This window comes from Melospiza melodia, chromosome 18 (assembly GCF_035770615.1).
Source record: "Melospiza melodia melodia isolate bMelMel2 chromosome 18, bMelMel2.pri, whole genome shotgun sequence".
Lineage (NCBI taxonomy): Eukaryota > Metazoa > Chordata > Aves > Passeriformes > Passerellidae > Melospiza > Melospiza melodia.
The window spans coordinates 11,584,642-11,606,163 of NC_086211.1; the positions used below are offsets into that span (position 1 = coordinate 11,584,642).

General features: G+C 40.3%; 1 long non-coding RNA gene across 1 annotated transcript in view; it reads right to left on the reverse strand.

Moving 5' to 3' along the window:
* Nucleotides 1-21,522, reverse strand: part of LOC134426421 (uncharacterized) — a 414,658-nt gene that overhangs the window by 219,743 nt on the left and 173,393 nt on the right. The window contains exon 3 of the long non-coding RNA XR_010029985.1: nt 16,889-17,004. This is a non-coding gene — a long non-coding RNA (uncharacterized LOC134426421). The remainder of the gene's footprint in view (nt 1-16,888; nt 17,005-21,522) is intronic.

Sequence of the window (21,522 nt, forward strand, 5' to 3'; positions counted from 1 at the left end):
TTTACACAAATAAAAAATGAGTTTAAAACAGTCTTGCTATTTTGGTCAGATACAACAGTTTACAGGTCAGGGCACTGGGACTAATTCTGGTGCACAAGACACAAGTGATTCAAAATCTGGCTAGTCCAACACATGTCCCTTTTTCAAACCTGGATCAATTATTTCTTCCCGTGACAATTTCTAAAGCTTCAGCTTTTTAAAATTCGCTTCTGAAGCCATCAACTGTCTCTCCCTGCTACTCATTTGCTAAGCCATGAAATTCTCTGAGAAATGGCCAAACTGCTCCTCTACCAATGCAGCAGAGAACACAGCCAGGCTGGCAGACAGATGTGTGCAGGACAACCAGACTCACAGACAGAGGTGTGCAGGACACAGAGAACGTGACAGTGCCATCAGGGGCCAGCAGGCAAAGTGCAGAGCAGCTCCTGTCTGCACACATTAACATCCCAGTCGCCCAGGCACTTCTCCCGTGCCTCTGAATCACCTCAACTGCTATGGATTACCATCCCTCAGGAGATTCAGGATGGCATTCCCACTATCCACTTAGGTGCATGCTTTTACTGCATCATCTGCTTGAGCTGATCCTACCCACTGCCATGGCTTTGTGTGATGAATGCTGGAGTTGATAGACATCCACCTGCCATGGCTCTCTCTTCCAGGGCATGTGAAATCCAGGAAGTGCTGCAACATCTATCTCAAAGCTTATGAAACACCCTGAGATGCCAAAATCTACACTTTGCAATTGGTTAGCTATAAAGTTGGTTCTATTAGAGGTGAGCACTACTTGTTTCAGTACTGAAATGTCAAAATTCTTCACAAAAGAAATTTTTGCTGTAAATCTGAACCAGACAGTCCCTGCCACTCCAGTATTTTGTCCAGTGAATGACAGGACTCAGTTCCCACAGCTTTCCCACCCACATGTGCAATGTCACTTAGTGCAACAAAATTATCAAATGAGTCACAACAACAGTAGTTTGCATTTAAACAAATGGCAGGTGTAATATCCACATTATTATCAAAATCTATTTTGTTAGAGACAGATCAAATGATTAACAGAGTACATAGAGTCAAAGACCATGAGCCATAGTGCAAGACATCTGCACTCAGTTCTATAATGTTATTCCAGTTTCAAGACAAGCCTAGTTTTAAAATGACCTACTAAGTGACACTACCCCATTAGGTTTTCCATATAAATCACCTTATTATGTTCAAGTGCTGCTCACTTCCTCATGTCATAACTCCTAGACTGACTACCTCTCATGAAAAGACAAAGTTATTCACTATCCTAAAATTTTCTCTATTACTGTTAATATTACATTGACGGAAAATTTGACAAAGGTTTTGATTAAGTCCTCATCAAATGTATTAGAATGGCCTAAACAGTAACAAAGTAACTGTTGGAAAAGGCAGAAGGACCCCAGCCTGAAGAATTCTAATTTAGAGAAAGAAAAAAAAAAATCGCATCGGAGAGATACATGCAACACACAAAGAGAATGAAAAAAATGCTCAACATTCAACAGCTTTTGGAAGCAAAACGGTAGCTGGGAGGGCACAAGGTGCTGGGGAAGGCATGGGAGATGGGGGCATGGCAGGAAAGGTGCAAAGCTGGGTGGAGATGCTATAAAGAGCAATGAAGCTGTAGGAACACACGTGCTGAGCAGAGCCAAGGATGTACAAAATCCTCTGTATAATTAGGAATTTACTGAGAGGGAGGAGCAATTTCATTCTGGGGGAACATCCCCCTTCCTCCTCATTCCCTGTGGCTGTTATTGTCACACACAGTGTCCTGTGTGGTGGAATCTCCCTTTGGTCAGCTGGGGCCAGCTGTTCCAGCTGTGTCTCCTCTCAGCTGCTCAAACATCTGCAGCCTCCACACTGCTGGGACAGTTTGAGAATCAGAAAAGGCCTTGGGGCTGTAAAAGCACTGCTCAGGTTTTACTAAACTGTGTCTGTTAACATTGCTTTCATCACTAATACAAAACTCAGCACCATACAAACCACTGCGAAGAAAACTATCTGTACCCCAGCCAAAACCAGTGCAGACGTCTCTGCAAGGCAGCAGTGTCCATGCTGATCCCACAAACACACACTGAAAGAAGGAACTGGCACGTTCAGGACTATTGTCTTGTCACAGTCCAGCACTGCATCCAACCTGTTTGATGTAATTAATAGGAAGAGGATGCAATCCCTCTTGTCCTCAGGGGTTTGCTCTGATATCACAGACACTGCCACCAGCAAGGCTGGAAGCTGCAGAGTACTTAACAGGATGGTTGCTGGGCTCTCTGTATGTATTTATCTGTCTGTAGTAGTACTAGTCATTAAAAAGTCTGTCCCCTTTTCAAGTGAAAAAATATTTAGTTTCTCTGGCTTATGACAGTCTTTGTAAAGAGCAGTGCTATATTGATTCTTTCCTCGGTGTGTATACAAACTCATTTATAATGTTGCGACCTGAACTGTAGAGCACAAATTTAAAATGACCTGTACATATTACTTGGTAACATTTGGATTGCAAGTTAAATACTCCCTGATTAAACATGAATGCTTTTCCCTGGGAGTACGAGATATCTTATCAGAAAAGCCTTCTTATCAAATTCACCATCCTGGAGGCAGACACATTCTCTTGCAGTGCTGGGAGTTTATAATGATAAAATTAACAATGTTGTATTTCCCAGTGAAGTCAGCAGTAGTGCACTGCATCCTACCATTAATCATTAGAGCCAGTTCTCATAACAGAGCCACTTGCTGGCCCTCAGGCACCTGCATCACTCCCCAAGCAATTCCAGTCCCCAGCAATAACTTATCGCAGGAGCCAGGGATCAAGATTAAAAACCCAGTGAATAATGGGAGACTGTGTGCACCTCTATTCCTCTGGTAGATACAAGCAAGCTAATAACCTCCTTAAAGGGGAAGCAAATCATTCCATATTTTTCACTTTATAGACCAGCCAGGAAAGACCTGTATCTACGTCTCAGTAAAATTTATTGTACTGTTTAAGTTACTTGTTTCTGCCTTGTGCAAGGCATCAGCATGCATAAAACATTGCTGGGGGAGGGCCCTCTGTGCAGCACTGCTCCGAGTGCACTGCATTCTGCTCACAATAAAAACTGCAGGGGAAAGAAATTTTCATCTAAATCAGGAAATCGGGAATATTACCCATTTTGTAAAACATTTGGGAAAGCAGTATAATCAGAGGCCAGATTTCCAGCAGGCAAAATGAATTGACATTTGTGCCATAGAGGTGATGGAAGAGTCCCTGAAAATGCATTTCAGCCATGGCCTCTCCCCCTCTCTCCTTCCCAGTCACAGGGCACAGCACTAAATTACTGAGTGTTCTGCTGCTGCTGGCATCAGTGCAATTCTCTGGGAAAGTCTGCTCAGTTGATGCAGCTCACAGCTTGCTAAGCGTGCAAGAGAGACAGGCAGGTCTGGAAATACAAAAAGAACCTTCATGGGGACCTCACTGCAGTGTCCCTGCTGGGAGGACAAAATGCATGCATACACACACCTGGATATGTGTGGAGGTAGATACAGCTATTTACAGAGAGGTTCTTGTCTCCTTCAATTCAGCATCAAATATTATTCCATTATTGAGACCATGCTCAGAAGTTGTTCCAGATATTCCTATTTTTACCTAGAAGCCATATGAAACTTTTAAATAACTGCTACAGTATTGTTTATTCAAAGATTAATCTGGAAAATTAGTGCTACATCTCTTTGAAAGGAAGGAAAGGAGGTAGTGTCTGATCGAAGAGACTGAGACACTGCTGCTCTTTAGTGTTCTCAAGAACTTCATACAAAGTTTTCACTTTTTTGGAGGTTACTACAAAGGGAGTGCTCGAATTCCTGAGATAAAAACAATAATTACTATACTTAGAATAATTAATACTTGCTACAGATTTTGTGTGAGGCGAGCAGAGAAAGAATTTCAAGTGTGGCATTGGAGAGAAGGAGAACACAAGGAATTTAAGAAAAGTAAATGTGGAACTATTGTGTTAAAAGTATCCAGTTTATACAGGCAGCTCTTAGGGACACCTTTACATAATGCCTCAGTCAACAGCAATTTCAGACAACACACTGAGCTGAACCAGCCCAACCTAGCACTGCATGCTGGAGAATAATGTGTGAAGGAAACAACTGGGGCACAGTTGGGCTGACTTCATCATAAAAACCACACAGACACAGAGGAGAATTCTCTTTAGCTCCAATCTGCCATTTGGACTACATGAAATGTTAAGAAACTGCAAATTAATCTTTAGAAGCGGAAACATTGCACTAAAATTCTGGGAGAGAAAGGAATGGATATCAAATATGACCACAAAAATTTGTCAAGTGAGATTAATCACTGAGCCTGGTTATAAATTCTTAGTGCTCCACTGTTTTCCCAAGAGTTTTCATGAAACATTTATTTTTGATTGTCAGGTCTCAGGAATTCTGCCTGATTTTCCCATCTGCTAAGAATATAACTTCATCACAAGTTATAAAAGCTTGATGCCCCACAAAAGCTTCCCAAGCATACAGGCAAATGAGATAAAGTCATTACAACTTACTGATATATCTGTAAACCTACATAAAAAACACATCATGCTTAATGATTAAGAAATAAATAACAATGCATTAATGTAATGGCTGCATTTCTGAATGGCTGCATCTCTGAATACCATGTGATATAGTGGAGTGGCAAATGATTCAAGCCAAGTGCTACTGCCATCACTTCAAGAAGTTATTGGAAACAGAGACAATGTTGGACTATGATATATGTTGAGATCAACCCAAAACATGAAGCAAACAAAAACCAAAAAATTACAGACAGTTATTTCCACCCAAAAGTCACATAAGACATCATTATTCTCTGTTTCAGTTTGTGCCCAGGGTGGGAAACACCTGAAAGAATTGTGATTCATGAGTTTTCCTGGTCAACTCTGACAATAACTAATTCTCCATAAAAAAAAACCCCTCAGTTCTTCCTGATTTGATCTTTATTTTGATAAAAGAATTAAATATCTAGTATTTAAAACCAAGTTTCAGCAAAATATCTCTACTGATTCTACCTTGGAATCCTCTGATTCTTATTCCTAATACAGAAGTCTGTTGTAGAGGGAAGAATAGAGAATACTGCAAGGCATAAAATTGCTGGGATTTTAAAATTCACCCATGAAATGCATGTCAATCACTTTACAAACATCAGAACTGGTGTCAACTGGAGGCTTTAGAGACATCATGCTGTTAAGCAGCTTCTCCTCGAGTTTTTGAAGGTGGGAGGATCAATGGGAGGATGCTTCAAAAGCTGGGTGCAGGTGATGTACACACTGCTGATGGGAACAACAGAGGAGCTTTGGGCTTGTCTGAAGGAAGAAAAGTGACAGTCTCATAAAAAGAAATTCTACAGGATTATGCTTCAGAGAACACAGTCCACACATGGATGAAGAAAGCAGCATAGCAAGCCATCTTCACAATTTTGTGGGTTAGTCTGGTAGCAAAGGGTTTTATTTAATGTAAAGAATTGGCTTCCTAACCATGCCCCCTGGGGTGACAGAGGTTTGTAAATCAAACTTGGCATCTGGTCATATAATTCATAAGGACATAGGCACCCAGTGGGATCTGTTTTCCATTCCTGAGCTCATCTTTGCCATGCAGAACTCAAGCTCTTGTACCTTTCATTTCAGTTTTTGTTTTGCACTACTTTAGTTGGCCTCTGCCTAACTATCAGCTTGAAGATCTGTCCTTTTGCTGACTTCAATGATAAATAATCAATAGGCCCCTTGTACTGGCACTACCAACTCATTCTCATGCAGTGAGGACTACACCAGGTGGAATTTGCAAGAGGCGAGAGATGGCAAGCACAAACCAAAATACCAGAATACCTATTTAAACATCCCAAAAAGTTTTTATTTTCCTCAGCAGTGATTGAACACTGGAACATGTTGCCCAGACAGTCTGAGTTTTTTTCCATTCTTGAAGCTATTCAACACTCATTTGGACAGTGCCCTACACAACCTGCTTTGAGCAGGAGGGTTTGAACTCGAGGGTTTCCAGACTTTGCCACCAACCTCAACCATTGTGTCATTTTGTGATTCTATAAAAAGGCTTTGTTAATTGACACCTTGTGGCTCACCCTGGTCCCATGCCTTTGGCTGCCAATCAGAGACACCTGTGACTACAATCAAAATGCACAGATCCACGTTCCTTTAGCCAGCAGCTTCCAGCACACAGCCCTCTCCCACACCCAAAATGAGCCTTCCTGCCTGCCAGCAGAGCCCACAGAGGCACACCTGTGATCCTGGGACCAGTGCTGAGGGCTGGCACAGCTGTTCTGCACAGGAACTCCATGAGTGGGACAGTGGGCAGCCAAAGCCAGGCTCAGGCAGGGATCCACTTACAAAGAGTGGGAGATGTTCATCACACATCACGGCTGCTGGGGACAATAATGTGCTGCCTGCCCTGGCCACAGAACAGATATTTGTGAGCTCCAGAGTCAGGGATGAGAAAATGAAGCTGATTTAAAGATACGGGACAAGTATCAGCTAGACCTGACTTAAGACTAGGAAAATTTAAATTTTGTATTAGGGAGAAAACTAACAATATGCCAAGCTCAATTCTCTTTCTACAAACACACAAGAAGGGAGTTAAGTTTAAGGCCTTGCTAAAGGTGTGGTTATAATTGTCTTCTCCATGAGAGATTCCAAATCAGCATTGCAGGAAGAGACAAAAAGCACCAGGGGAGACAAGGAGAAGCTCCACTGTCACAGTCAAGACTTGCAACACTTCTGAAATTCAAAGGAGGAGAGAAAGAGGCAGGCTGTGTGTTATGTTGTGGGGGGAATGTTGGATTTGAGGAGCTGGACAACAGACTAGAGGAAATCTGACTGTGACTACGCTTAAAAAAGGTCTAAAATTGGAGAATCTTTTCCTTCCTAAGAAAAAATATTCAATCCCATAGCTTCTAGTTCAATACATTCATTTTTACTCCCTTGTTTCTGTGAAAACCATAATTTTCTTAAGACCAGACATCAGGTGATTGCATTTATGAGCTAAAATTTAGATTCCTTAGACTGCTGGAAAAGTTTTCCTAATTGTGTGATTGATTTTTTTTTTTCTGTAAATTGGTTTAAACATAAAAAAAAAAAAATCTTTAGTACTGTTGTGGCACTGCTCCTGGAGATTTAAATAAAACAAAAGTAAATAAAATGCTGCAGTAAAGTAAACCAAAATGAAGAAATACATAACAGTTGATTTTTCATGAGGAAGCAGAAAATTGAAATTATTTCACTAGGTTTGACTGTGTGCAAAAAACCCCAATAAAACCCCAAACCAATAAAGGCACTATAAGAATGAAAGCAATGGTTTAATCCCAAAAATGCTTCTGCACATGAATAATTAAAATACTCTAGAGTAGAATTAGTCCTGCTCTGGAGTTCACGCACACGCTTTAGGATGCAAAAATCCAAAAGTTACCACCTCCTACTGAAGATTACAGTGTTATTCTGTCTATTTAAGCTTCTAAAATTCCTGCTGATTGCAATGAGGAGTTTGCAAGAAAAGTTGATCAGTATTTGGTGATGTCATTCAAATCCTGGCTGTTTTGGTTATGGAATCCATTATTTGTGAGAATATCTGCATTTTATCAACTCCCACCTTGTATTTTAGGTACAGCCAAACTCAACACACTTAGCCCTCAGTGCTAAAAGATTGTATTTCATCTGCCAATGATTTAATTGAATCTGCTTAGATTTAAAACATCTCTAAAGGAAACAGAAAACAGCATTTCAATAAAGCCATATTTTCTTGCAAAAGTCCCTAAAGCAAGTCCCTTCACAAGCATCTCTTTGTGAAGGCTCTCAAAAGTGTGAGAGTGAGTTCTTATGAAAGGAAGAACACAGACACCAGAGGAACACAACCAGTCCTTAGCCTCAAATAAAAATACTTTCATTCCACCAGAATTGCTCAGGTACAAAATGTCATTCAACTCTTTCCCTCTTTCAGGTGGCTTCATTTTACAGAAACTTTCTCTTCCATGTAGAATGTGATGTGACTTTAGAGAGAAGAGGAATTTGGGAATTTTTAGTGTTATTAAGCCATGAAGAGTCAAACATTTTGCTGAGTTAAGGTGATTCACTACACTGCCCTGCTTAAGCTCAATATCTATTTCTGTGTTGCCTATTTTAATCTTAGTTGCAGGTTAAACTGACACTGCTGAAGCTCTTTCCTAAGGGTTTCCAACACATAAGCTAAATTGCAGTGCCTTGTAAATGGGGTTTTGTCTGTTCAGCAGATGGATAGTGATTGATTAAGCTTCAGTGACTTGTCTATGGATATGAATTCTTAAAGACACTGATCTGCAAAATCAGAAAGCCAGTGGCAGGTTCCATTGGTAAATACTCCAGCAGCACTCCTGAAATTAGTGAAAGTTGTGTGTGAGACAGAAGTGCTGATCCAGCACTCTGTGTTCACACAGGCCAACAATTCAATGCTCTTTTGTATTCCACCATTTGGAAGAACGGGAATACATCTACTACTCCAGTTACTAACATTTAAAGGCCTTCAATCTCCAAAAAGGCAGATACTTTAGCAAAGTGTTTGTAACTTTAACAAATTGTAGAACTAATGGCAAAGAATCCTCCTGAGATGACTGCAGGAACTGAGGAATGAGTTTACTGAGCCCCACAACCTGATGGCCAATGAAAGAGGATGACAGACAAAGGTGTGCTAGGATTTACTTTGCATGGCTCAGGAGGTGTGATTCCACTCAATACTTTGAAGAGAGAAGTGTATTTCAGAGCTGAGCCAATTTTTAATGTAAATTCAGATTCCATCCTACCAAGACTATTATCCTTATGAATACACCCTGGAGTACATTGGTTTTGTTTTCTCTTCTGAGCAGCAAACTTTGATACAAACAGCTTGTGAATCAATAAGCAACTTGTTTTGTGGCCTCCCTGTGCATTGATTCACAAACCATTTGTCTCCTTGTAAACACTGTAATAAAACAATTATCACTTAATAATGCACCATTACATCATCAGTAGCCAATCAGAATGCTGAGGTGTCACAATTCCCTTCTCCCTGTATATTATCCATACATTGCAGTTCATTCAATTTCATAATAAATCAATATTTATTTCTTTCCATGGCCTGAGTGTTTTGGGAGAACTTCTATAATTTTTCCCTAAATAAACAAAAGATCACCCAAGAAAATGAGGTAAATCTAGATTTTAATAATCTGTAAATAAAGGAAAGAAAGCACATTTAAAATGACAAGTATTGAGAAGTTAGGCATAAAATTTCTATTGCATCTAACTTTCTAACTATCTAACTTTTAGATAGGAACTGGCTCTGAATTAATTTAAGGAGCCAACTTTGGGAGCTGTTCACTGAAGTCCCCCAGTTTCTGAAGGTCTGTGTTGTGAGACCTAAGTGCAAACGCAGTGTTACAGACACAGCCTGATGACTGCTGTCAGTAGAGGAATAATCTCTTCTCCTGATCTCCTGGCCATGCTCTGATACCATCAGCCCCCCTTGGCTGCCCAGACCCTGCTGCCTTCTGCTCACTTTGGGGCCACCAGTGTGCCCTGACCTTCTCCTGCTGTGTTTTTCTCAGGGCTTTTTCCTCGATGTGCAATGGTTGGGGTTTTCCCTGCTGGATTTTAGGAGGCTTTGGTCAGCTCACCCCTCCAGGTCTCTCAGGATGGCCACTCTGACCTTGCTCTCTCAACTGATGCCTCCAGTTCCACATCCCCTCTGATCTGGAGAACCCCTCGCCTGAAACACTGCTAAAATTAAAGTGAAACAGGAGGGTTTTACACACACACACACCCTGCAGTGCTGCCCTTGTGAGCAGCTCCAGACAGAGCAGGATCCCTGCCCTCCATCCTGTGACCACAGTTCCCACCCAGCTGGATGCCCATCCCTCCAGACTGGAAGATCCTAGCTTGAATGCAAGACTGCCATGAAAAGCAGTGTCAAATGCCTTGCTGGTGTCAAGACAAATGATCTCTCTGCTCTCCCCTCATCCATAATGCAGTCAATTTGTCACAGGAATCAGTCAGGGTGGGCAGGAATGCTTTGCCTGGTAAATTCACATGACTGCTCCCACTCATGATGGTTTCTCTCGTGCCTATCAGAAACACCAAAGTGGAGCTGACTGACCTGTAGCTCCCAAAATTGTACTTTTGACTGATTTAAACGTGGGTGCTAAGAAAATCTGAAAAAAATTATAACCCATGATATTCTGAATATAAACTCTTGTGTTTCTTAATCACATGTTGCAAATAATCTCCTCTCAAATTTACACATATAGGTGACACCTATGGATTGCATCTAAAATGCCTTTTGCCTTTCTGTTCCAGAAACAATTGTGATTTATGCACCAATGATTTTTTTCTCCAGAAAAAAACCCTGTTTCTTTCTTGTAAAGAGATAGTCCTAAGTCTTGAACATTCTGATTTTCTTTTTTTTTTTTTAACAAATTGCCAATTTGGTCACTTGTGTTTCTATTTTTTAACAGCAACGTAAAGTTAAGAGACCATGACAAAAATTAAATATGACATTTCAAACTACTTATTTATGGAAAAAAAGCCTTGTATGTTTCATCTCCTCCAATGAACCCAACATTTGGTAGGACTGTGGTGTAAAAATACCTACCACTCTCTATCAGTAATATTTTCCTCAAGAGTTATTGATAAATCCTCCTAGTCTAGAATAAACTTGTTGCATGCTGCAGAAACCCACATGCGTACTATGCTGACAGTAAAATCACTCATTTGGTCATTTTTAGAGGACATTGTCACAAATTATGGAAACATCCCCAAAAGGGACCTTTTGATGTCATTTAATCAAACCTCCAACTGATGTCTGTAAATCTTACCTAGGAAAATTCTCATAATTTACTTTAAAAAGAGTAGATCTTACATGAATAAATTAAAAATCCAAAAACACACACTTGCAAATCTCTCATCCTTTACCTAAACCTGGTGAAAATCTACCTCTGTTTTATCACCTTTATTCTGATTATCCATGGCTTTTTGGAGGCATTTAATCCTCCTTCCCTTGATCCTTCAGAAGAAGCACTGCAGTGGACAGGCAGATAAATGGAATAAGGTTATAAAGGGAACTCCCTGACACAGAAAAGTCAATAAAGGTCAACAAGCAGATGTTAGCCTGACACAGCATCAGGAGCTGTGTCTTTATATACATACATGTAATGGATCATCCCCTGCAGTTTTTGGATTGCTGTAATTTGTGGTACCAGCACAATTTTTGGTTGATACTCCAAGTATTACACAATCCTTTGGACAGAATATTGTACCCTGGGAAGACAGGCTAAGTCACCTCTGCAAAAAAAAACAGAGTACCTAGGGTATTGCAAAGCACCTGCTTCCCATATCTTTATTTAAGTATAACTTTAACAGTTCTTTACAGCATATGTTTCAGAAATATTTCTTCAGGTTATTATTGTGTTGTCAATTACTCCACTTTTTGGTATCTTGAAGTAATTAACTTAAATTTGGTGACCAAGGGAGCACCTTCTGTAGTGATACAGACTCAGACTGCACAATCTCTGTGCTGAGCACAATTCCTCCCCAAGACAAATCCCTCTCTCTCAGCCTTGGTCTGACAAAACCCTGCTGTAGCTGCATCCATTTGGGGAATTGCACTGCCTGCTTTCACTGCTGCAGCGCAGGGAATTTCTGTTTCCATCTCCAGTCACAGCAGCTGCTGCCTCAGAAATCCAAGTTTACCTTCTCGCAGAGAAAAGCGCGCAGTCAGAAGAACAACCACAGGCTCATCCCAAAAACTTTGATACAAAAATTGCACAACAACTCTTGGTTTTCAAATACCTGAGAGGTTCCAGCACCGCCAAGGTGACAGGAGGGCTTATTTGGTGCCAAAAGTGCAAAGAATTAGAATATTCCTTAAGAACAATGGTCCCTGGAGGCTACAGGAGTGCTACAGCAAAGCCACCACAGACCTTCACACCTTCATGACCACACAGCATTCTGCTGTAATTAATTACAACCTCTCTGTTACACCTAATGACATTTCCAGCCCCCTTCTTTCCTTTCCAGTGATTCCTGCAGCTCTGGGAAGTGATCAGAGCACCACATTTCTGAGAATGCTCAGGATGTTAGAAAAGAGATGTCAGTCTGTCCTGGCTTCAGCACCACACTGTGCTGCATTCAGCAAACAGCATCACTGCAGGTGGCTGCTCCACTTTTTTGTGAAATTATTTTGTTGTTTTGGGGTGGTTTTTTTTTTTTTTTTTTTTTTTTTTTTTTTTTTTGTCTGTTTTGTTTTCTGGGGTTTTTAGGGTTTTTTTTACTCCTCAGAGACAATATTTTGGAAAACAAATTTGCCCTAAGCTAACAAGGCCCAGCCCTTTGATGGCAGGGACACAGGAGCTCCTCACCACTGAGGCTTTCCATGCTTCCTGTAACAATTCCTCAGATTATAGTCACTGTACTTTTTCCAAGTTAATAAATATTATTCTCCTAAACTGCAGTATCTGCTAATTGCTGTATGGCTGTTGAATTGCATAAGCTTTTCAAATCCTCTAACACACTGAGAAAAGGCTGTGCTTGTGAAGCCAGAACTAACAGTGAAAGCAAAATGAGATTAATTTTGGCTATTACAAACCTCTCAGGGGAGGTTCACCCTGTTCCTGGTGAACTTCTGGGGACTGCTCAGGGTACACCAGTGATCTGAGCAGGGGAATTCAGTTTCACATGGCTGGGACCCTCTGCTCACTTACGGGAGAAATCAAACCCCATGTATAAATCCTGGCTTGAAATAAAGTCACAGAACTCTGCTAATCATATACATCTAAGCACACTGACACAGTAGATGTTGACCATCAACACACTTATGTTCAAAAGACAACACTAAATTCAGACTTTAAAATGCCACACAAAAATCTGTTTGCATAGAAACTGTTCAGAAAATTGTGTGTTACAGAACCACAACAGCAGCAGTTCAGATGCAACTATGCAACAATGTGCTTTTATGTTTCTAATACTGTATTTTTCTCTGTTTGGACAAGTGAATGATTATTATTTTGGTTGGCACTATGGTAGACTTTTGTGAATCTGACAAAATAACCTCCCTAAATACATAGCAATGAGTGTTAAATTCAGCTGGCCCAGAAAAAATGGCATCTGCTTCAGCTTTGATACTTGGCTTACAGGGTGTTTCCCACTCTTCATGTCAAACATAGGATTCTAGCTTCACTTTTTATTTTTACCAATGCCAGTATCAAAACAAGTAAAATATTTTTGAAGATATAATGTGGGAAATGTCAAGATAATTCCTTTTTTTCTTTACAGAAGTTGTGCAGACCAAGTGCAAAGAACCAGGCTCAGTTAGATTCTGAAATACTTGGAATTCCCTGATCTATCTTGCCACCTCTGTCATCTTTATTTGCCCTGACTCAGCCATGGAATCTAAATTCCCATCTCCCCCCAAAGAAATTCCTGAAGAAAGAAATTTCCCAGTTAACCTAAAGACCCTTATGGGAGCTGTAAGAACCCTGAGATGTCAAAAAGGGAAAGGTTTATCAAGGTGATGGTTTCTCCAGAAGAACCAAAGACTCTTTGTTGCAGCTTGAGTTGACAGAGCACATTGGCAAGACACGAGGAGCAAGCCTGAACCCGACTTGGGTGAAAACGAAATGTGGCATAGAACAGCAGGACAGATTAATGAAAGTTTGTCAACACTGTTTGTGGAGAGATGAACTTGCCTCAATTTCCACAATGCTTGAGAATTCTGATTTATGATTTTTGGTTGTTTTATCCCTCCTCCCTGCCTTCAGTTGAGGAAAAAGCTCACTGGTGAATCTGCATACCTTTGCAAGGAGGGAGGGTTCTTTGTGGCGCTCTCTCTCATGCGATCAAACCTAATTTCCTTCTCAATTTGCTGAGCCACTATCTCCAGTAATTGCAATTGGTCTGTCAAAACAGTTGGCATCTTGAAATAATGGAATACTACCCAGTATCAATCTCATTTCACATTGCTGACAGAAAGCATGATTTCCCTTTGTCTCTCCCATTTGCAGTAACAAACTGCATGATTTCCATTTGCACAAATAATTTCAACACACACACTTGGCTGGCCAGCATTTCAGATCTATTCCTTCATTCTTACATTGATATAAATGTTATTTAATATCTGAAAAAGTATTTAAGGCCTCCAACACATTTTGCTTTTAAAATGAAAGACTGGAATTTATTTCATTGTCCTGGATCAATATGGAAAAATAATTGCTGAAAGCTTGAGGAATCAAATTTTATCTTATGTTGGGTAAAACCCAAATGAGATAAATCTGAGAACAACAAATTCCTTCATTTTACTCATAACTAGTGTTGGTTCCAAAGAGACAAGAATTCTTTTCTGTGTACTTGAGATGGAAATATCTTTTCAGTCTTTTCACATATGATCTCAGATATCCATTTTGGAGCTATTTCCCTATTGCCCACATGCCAAAAACTTTTGGTCTTTCACATTTAAATCCCACATCTTCAAAAAGGAGGCTTCACATTGCAAATGTGAGGAGAAAATGTTAGGTCATATCAATCAATGTAATATTTGGAAAGAATGTTTTTTACAGTGGGTTATGACTGATTTATCCAAGAAAAAACCTCCAGATAAGGGCAATAAATGTAAAGTCACCTTTAACTGGTCTCAGTGGAGCCTCTTTTCCTTGGCTTCTGTCCCTTCCAGCCCCTGGAATATTTGGAGCCCATTCAGCTTGGATCCAGTCTATCAACATCTTTTACTGGAGCTCCAAAACTGTGCACAGCTTCACAATTCTGAGTTTAAAGTGCCAGATAAAGGGAAATGTTTGTATCTCGTGGTCTACTCCCTTCTAACTACATGATCTAGTCCACATCTGTACATCAGAGAACACCTTCTCCTTCCACTTAAGAAATCCTCACTTTGTTTTACAATTTTGTCTTCAGAACAAAATATATATTTGAAGAACTACTTTATGCTCCTATATTCATCATATCCTTGAAGATGAATTTTTCCATTTAGCTGTTTTACTACAGCACATAGACTTTGTCCTAAAAATGACCAACAAATTGAAATTTTTAAACATGAAGGTAATATCAGATTCCTTTTCATCTACCTGTTGTATACAATAATAGAATTTATTAATTAAGAAGACATTTATTTGGCTCCAGTTTTGTAAAAAAAAAAAAAATAAATCAGAAATTCCTATCTGACAGCAATTTCTACTTTGGCTGAGCAGCTGTTTGTTTGGAATATATTAATGCATATATTAAAACAGATAACCACACAGTCTGCAACTGGGTAAAAAGAAATCTTGTATGATCTATGGGACCCTTGTGTCAGCATTAAGACAATTTCCTCCTGAAAGGAACCTGTTTCTACTACATCATGTTATTCCCCTTTGTTACAATGACTGCCACAGCAGTTTCCCAGGCCTGACTTCTGCAAGATTTACAGACAGCACCTCCTGACTCCTTACTGAGCTAACAAAGTTTGTGTGATCAAAACCACCTAACCAGGCTGTTCCTGTGACTCAGCTGACCCTGCCTGCTCCTCTCAGAGTGTGACACAGCCGGGGACGAGCAGCACACAGACCTGCTGCCCTCCTGGAATCAGCACACAGAGCCCATGGGCTGCAGCTCAGCCTCGGACACCCTGCCAGCGCAAAACGCCCGCCCGTGCTAAAAGGAGTTGTTGGCATCCCCCCATTTGCAAGTACTGTATGAGACTATCCCATTACTCTGAATTTTAATGGCTGCATAAATTAATATCAACAGTCTTGGCAATGATTTTGTTCCTTGTCTGAGCACTAAATACTGCTCAAGAGGGATTGCCAAGCCATATTTTCCATTACCTCCAATGGACAAAATTATCCTTCTCCAAATGCCAAGCTTCAGAGAATTTCATTGGACCTCACATTCCCCCCAATTTCTGTTTGGCCAGCACATTTCTGCAGTATGAGATCCACCATGAAATTATAGCAGACACCCCAGAACCAAATACTGAAGATCTTAGCACCTCTAAGCCTGGTCTCTATTACAGACACAGGGACCTCAGGGAAAATATTCTATTTCTCTGCGTTCAGTTTCCCATCTGTAGCATTAATATTACACTATCTTATTTCTTAATTTTTGTCTCACATATTTAAATTACAAAATTCAGTCTTGAAATTATTTCTAACCTGCGACTTTACAAGTCCCATGAAATATGAGAATTACAACAATACCTACTCGAGGCAAGCAATACAAAGAAGGGAATTAGCCCTATACTGACATTTATAAAATTTTAGCAATTACCACACTGTGCTGGCTCTGGTTTTGATTAGGCAGCACACTTGCTTGTGTTCCTTTTGACAAATCTTTGCTGAAGCAAACATATACGTTTTTTCCCTATGTATTTCCATTGCCTTGTATGCAATTTTGGTGGAATGTCCTTTCCCAGAAAGGACAAATTCACCTCCATTCATCCACAATTCATTGAGAATTCAACATGGGAAATTTCCATAAGTGCAAAATGAACCTGTTTGACCTCAAAGTCCCTCACACAATAAGTTTTGAGTCTGAAGATAAGAGAACTAGAAAAGCAAAACTCACTCCATTTCAATTCCTGACATGTTAAAACACTGACAGATATTTTGAATATGTTCTTGTGATAATTGTTCATAATTATACACACATACACATATTATATCTGCAAGTAAATCTTTTGTAGGGAAACAATTTCCATTTTGATGACTAATCTCACAAGGAACCTTGAAAAAGACCTTCTGTCAAAAAATCAAAGGCCAAACCAGACATCCAACAATAACATCAGAAAAACTTTGGTCACATTTCACCAGAGTCATCCCAAATAATTGTAAATGAATCATGGAATAAGGCTGACCTACCTGCTGCATCCCTCGTGTGTAGGACCAAGGTTAAAAGTGTTTGGAGTTTTCCAGCCCCAGGGTAAATGTCTGTGTGATTTGGACAGCTCTCCTGATCTTTATCTTAGTTTCCTCATCTGAAAAAGAAAAGTGAAAAGGCTTCCTCAGCAAAAGTAGTCCAGTAACACAGCTCAGCAAGGCATTACATGACCAACAGATGCACAAACCCAGCAAAGGAAGGTATTGATGATCCTAATAATTATAGGGAAATAATAACACATTTGATCCAACAATCTACAGAGCTAGCTCTCAAAGTGTTTGATATTGACTGCAAGTTCAATAATTATCTTAGCAGTTATGATACTCCACAGAACAAGATCTGCATCTCTCAGAGTAATTTGCCTTCTTTTCTTGGCACGCAAAAGATGTTTCCCTTACAGCAGTGGGAGGGCACACCTGGGGTGGACACTGAGTGTCCAGCAGTGCACCCACAGCTGCTGGAGCCACCCAGCTCGAGTGTTTGAGCACAACACCCCTGCCACAAATGCCACTTCACATGTCGCAAACACCATGCCACAAACACCATTTTATTATGCCTATATTAAATAGAGCTTAGTTACACCTGCAAGCATGCAACTATGAGAAATTATAAATAAACCTGGCTTTATGACTGAGCGACAATGAACACAAAAATCTGTATCAAAGAGCTCCGTGTGCTCCTGGCCAAGAAGGGTTGTGTGCCTGCCTGCCAGGTGCTGTACAGGGAAGTCCATGGACTTGGAGCCAAACACCTAATGAGACAATTATGCCCTCACAGGGTCTTTGCCTTTCATCTCATTCAATGAGAGGTGGGGATGCATTTTTTGCTGTAACAGAGTGAAATGTTCTCTCCTGCTTTCCCTTCTTTCTTGCATGACAGCACCATCTGTTTATAAATACATCACTGGAATGACAGTGCTCTGATGATGTACTAATATAATACATCATCAAAGTGCCATCAGTGATGATCTAATGATGTATTAGAAAGCTGTTTATCAAAACCCTGTTGCTCTGATGATGTATAGGTGCAATACATCACTGGAATGCCTTGCACCGGTGGCACTGCACTGATATAGACCTTGTGGGGAAAAATGGGTCCTGCAAGGATTCAGCAAGGCAAAATGCACACAGGTAAAGAAGGACAAGGAAGGAAATGCACAGTCAAATGTGTAAATGAATTAGATTCAGGAAGAGTCAAAGGTGAGGAGAAATAGACAGAGGTTTTGGACAACTGAGTTTCTAATGAAATTGGGTTCATCAGCTGCAGAGACACACACTTGGTCACATTGTAAGTGGAACAGAATGAAAAAGAACACCAGGAAAGACCCAGATTAGTTATAATCTGTTTCACAGCTCAAATCCTGATTCTCTTCCACCCTTTCCTCTAATTCTTTACTGCAAATAGGCTCAGAAAATAAACAGCTGGGTTTAAGATATGAGGTAGAACAAGAGTAATTGACCCAGAGAGGCCCATGTGCCTCACAAATTGAGTTTTAGAACACTTAAGTTAAAGGCTCTTCATTGTTGAATTTTTTGTTGTTATTGTTTCATTGGTTTTGGGGTTTTTTTACTTTCTACTACCTGATCCTGCACTTCTAACTGCATCCTCCTAGTGCAGCACATTGCCTTTGTGATGAAAAGCGTGTGGATAAGACATGAACAGATAAATCAGAGGAGTTGAGGATGGCACCATAATGTGCCAGTCAAAGCTCGCTGCCTTCCCTCCAGTTTATAACTGAGGATGAGGTTAAATGAATCACAGGATATGTGGTTCATGATTTTATTAATCAATCCAAAACAATTCTCTTTACATCCCACTTGTCCTTTAAATGAGTGAATGGATTCTGCTTGATTTTTTAATGGACCTCCTTAAAAAGAAGGCCCATATCAGAAATAACTCTTAATAGCTGAGAAAAAAGAAGATGAAGCATGAAGGATGCAATTGCTGCTCCAGCTGAGAAGTTCCCCCACCTTTGCACTTAAACAATGTAAAATTTCTTGGTGTTGCTTTGGTGTTTGAAGGTTTTTTTTATAAAGGACATTTTTCTTGCAGACAGGCAGGAGGCAGCTGGGTTTGTTTTGCTGGTACAAAGTGGATCTCATAAATTTTCAACAGCCATCATAGTAACAAGCTCATTGTATTTTTTTCTAACCTCATCATTATGCATTTCAGAGGTTCTTCACAGGCTCACAAAGCATTTTTCAACCAGTGGAGGAAAAATGTCTTTAAGTGACCTCCAATGGGAAAAATTACCAGGAAAGGTAACTCAGCATCCCCTTTTTGGCAAACCCAGGCCACATCTCAGCACTGTTGAGGCTTGGAGATGCAGGAGAAACCTGTGCTCCTTCCATAGAACAATCACAGGCCATTTCTGTGCTTGGGTGCTACAAAATTTAAGGCCATCTTGTGTTTAAACACAAACCTCAGAGTGTCACATTTTCAGTGTGTTCCTAGGAGAAGAACGTATATGGTAAAAATTAAGAACCCTAAAAAAGTCTAAACATTATAAACTACCTTATTGTCTCTGCTTTTTACTATTTTCATACTTCTAAGCCTTTGAGGAACATGTCAAAGGTACAAAGCTGTCAGAAATCAGTTTGCTAAGTTTACCAACTCAGGACAATCAACCCTTTTTCATATTAAACAAAAGCACAGAACATTTTTCAACAGATCTTGTCATTTTCTGTTCATGAACACTCTTGCAAAAGAGCCTTTTCCTGCTTTTGCCATTCAAAATTACCTGTTCTTTCTCCAAAGCAAATTATTCTCTTTCCATGGACTGCTTAGTTACAAAGTGCAAGTAAATCACACAATTCTCCTTGCAATGTATTTGAATAGAATATATCATTTAGCATGTGCATATTTGAAGTTCTTTGTGTGACAGCAAAGCACAGAGATCATGCAATCAGAAAAAGAAAGAACAAAACCTCCAAGTCTTATGTACCCAATCTACATTTTTACATCTAAGTACACAATGCTAACTCACTCATAGATCCCTCTGTTTCAGGAAAGATTTATTGTTTCAGGCTCAAGTTTCTCAGAGTGTTGCAGATATTTAAGAAAATCTGACTTTCTGAGGCAAAGACAATTCTCTTCCACAACTTGAGACCTGAGAATTTGGACATCAAAACCAGAATATCAAATATGAACACTCAGGCCTTGATGCTCAGAGAAAGGGAACACAAATACTGGAAAACTGAAAGGTAAGCACACACACACACAAATGTAAAAATTAAGTCATTAAAATCCTTATCAAGTGTTTCATCAAGCCTATTTCCAATAGCTTCGACGTATCAGTGACAGAGAAACCTTTAGTGTTCAAGAGCTTAGAAAAAGGTCAGTTGATTTAACAAAAAAAAAAAAAAGAAGAAAAACTTTGAAGTTCTGAGCCTCCCCATAAAGTCTGAGGTTTATCAGGCAGTTGTTCTTTCAGATGTGAATTCTCCCACTCCACAGGCTGCACTATTGCCCAGACTGATCCAGCTACAGAAGTAATTTGGAGAAGCCTGGAGTCCTGGACTTGGATGGTAGGAAGAGGGCTTGGTTTTCATGCCTGAAACCCTTGAAACATATTCCCAAGACAGAAGCATTTGTTTCAGTTTCACTTACAGGTACCAGTTTGAGACTTTGGGGCTGTCACAATTCATGGGAATACTCTCACTCCTGTGGCTGCTGACCCTAAAGAAGTCCTTTAAATGTCACAAAAGTGAGAATTGTACACAACTGCTGTGTCTTTATTCTAAGGGCAGGAAAAGAGCAATTACCTGGATGGAATGATTTGTGTGATCTGTTGGAGGCCACTGAGCAGCTCTGAGCTAAACTGGAGGACAGAGAACTAAGCCAGGTGCAATAACAATCTTGTTAGGATTCACACTTTTCTGACAATTATTTTCACCTGGGGCCACTGCAAAGATGAAGAGCATGATCACTTTTCAGGGAGGACGTAGGTGTTTCTTGATTTAACTTCTTGGTCCTTTGGCAGAATGTTTGATTTAAGAGATGTTTTGAAGACATGGATTCCAGCAACACACACAGATTTGAAGGTTGGAGGGGAACTCCTAAAGAGTTATGGCAACTTGCCCAGAGAAACTATCAGTCACCCAAAGAGATGTCATACTGCCTTCTCCTGCCAGGGCCACCTGCTGTAACAGGATCCTGCACATTATCTCTCAAGTGCTGAAACTCAAGTATTTAACAGGAAATAGGTACAGAGACAGTTATTAAGCCTGGCTCTTAAGAATTTTCTTCTACCATTCTATGACTCACCTGAAATTCCAATCAACATGCAGCCTAAAGGTTTCAACGCAACAACTATGAATAGAATTGGGTGGATTTTCTATTTTAGGGCTGCTCCTGAATAGCCACAGCATGAGCAAGGCCACAGACACTTCTTGACACCAGCCCCATGCCACTGTGCCCTTAAAGCCCAACTCAAACCCGCAGCACACCCAGTTTGTGGGGTGGCTCTCAGGCTGGGCTGCTGGGGTGGGGTGGTTTGAGAACCAGCCCTGGAAGGGAAATGGGGCAGCCTGAAAGCAGGGGCCGAACTGCCAGAGCTGCTCAGCAGTGCCAGCATCAAACGGGATTTGTGCAAGGGCAGCAACACACTGATGGG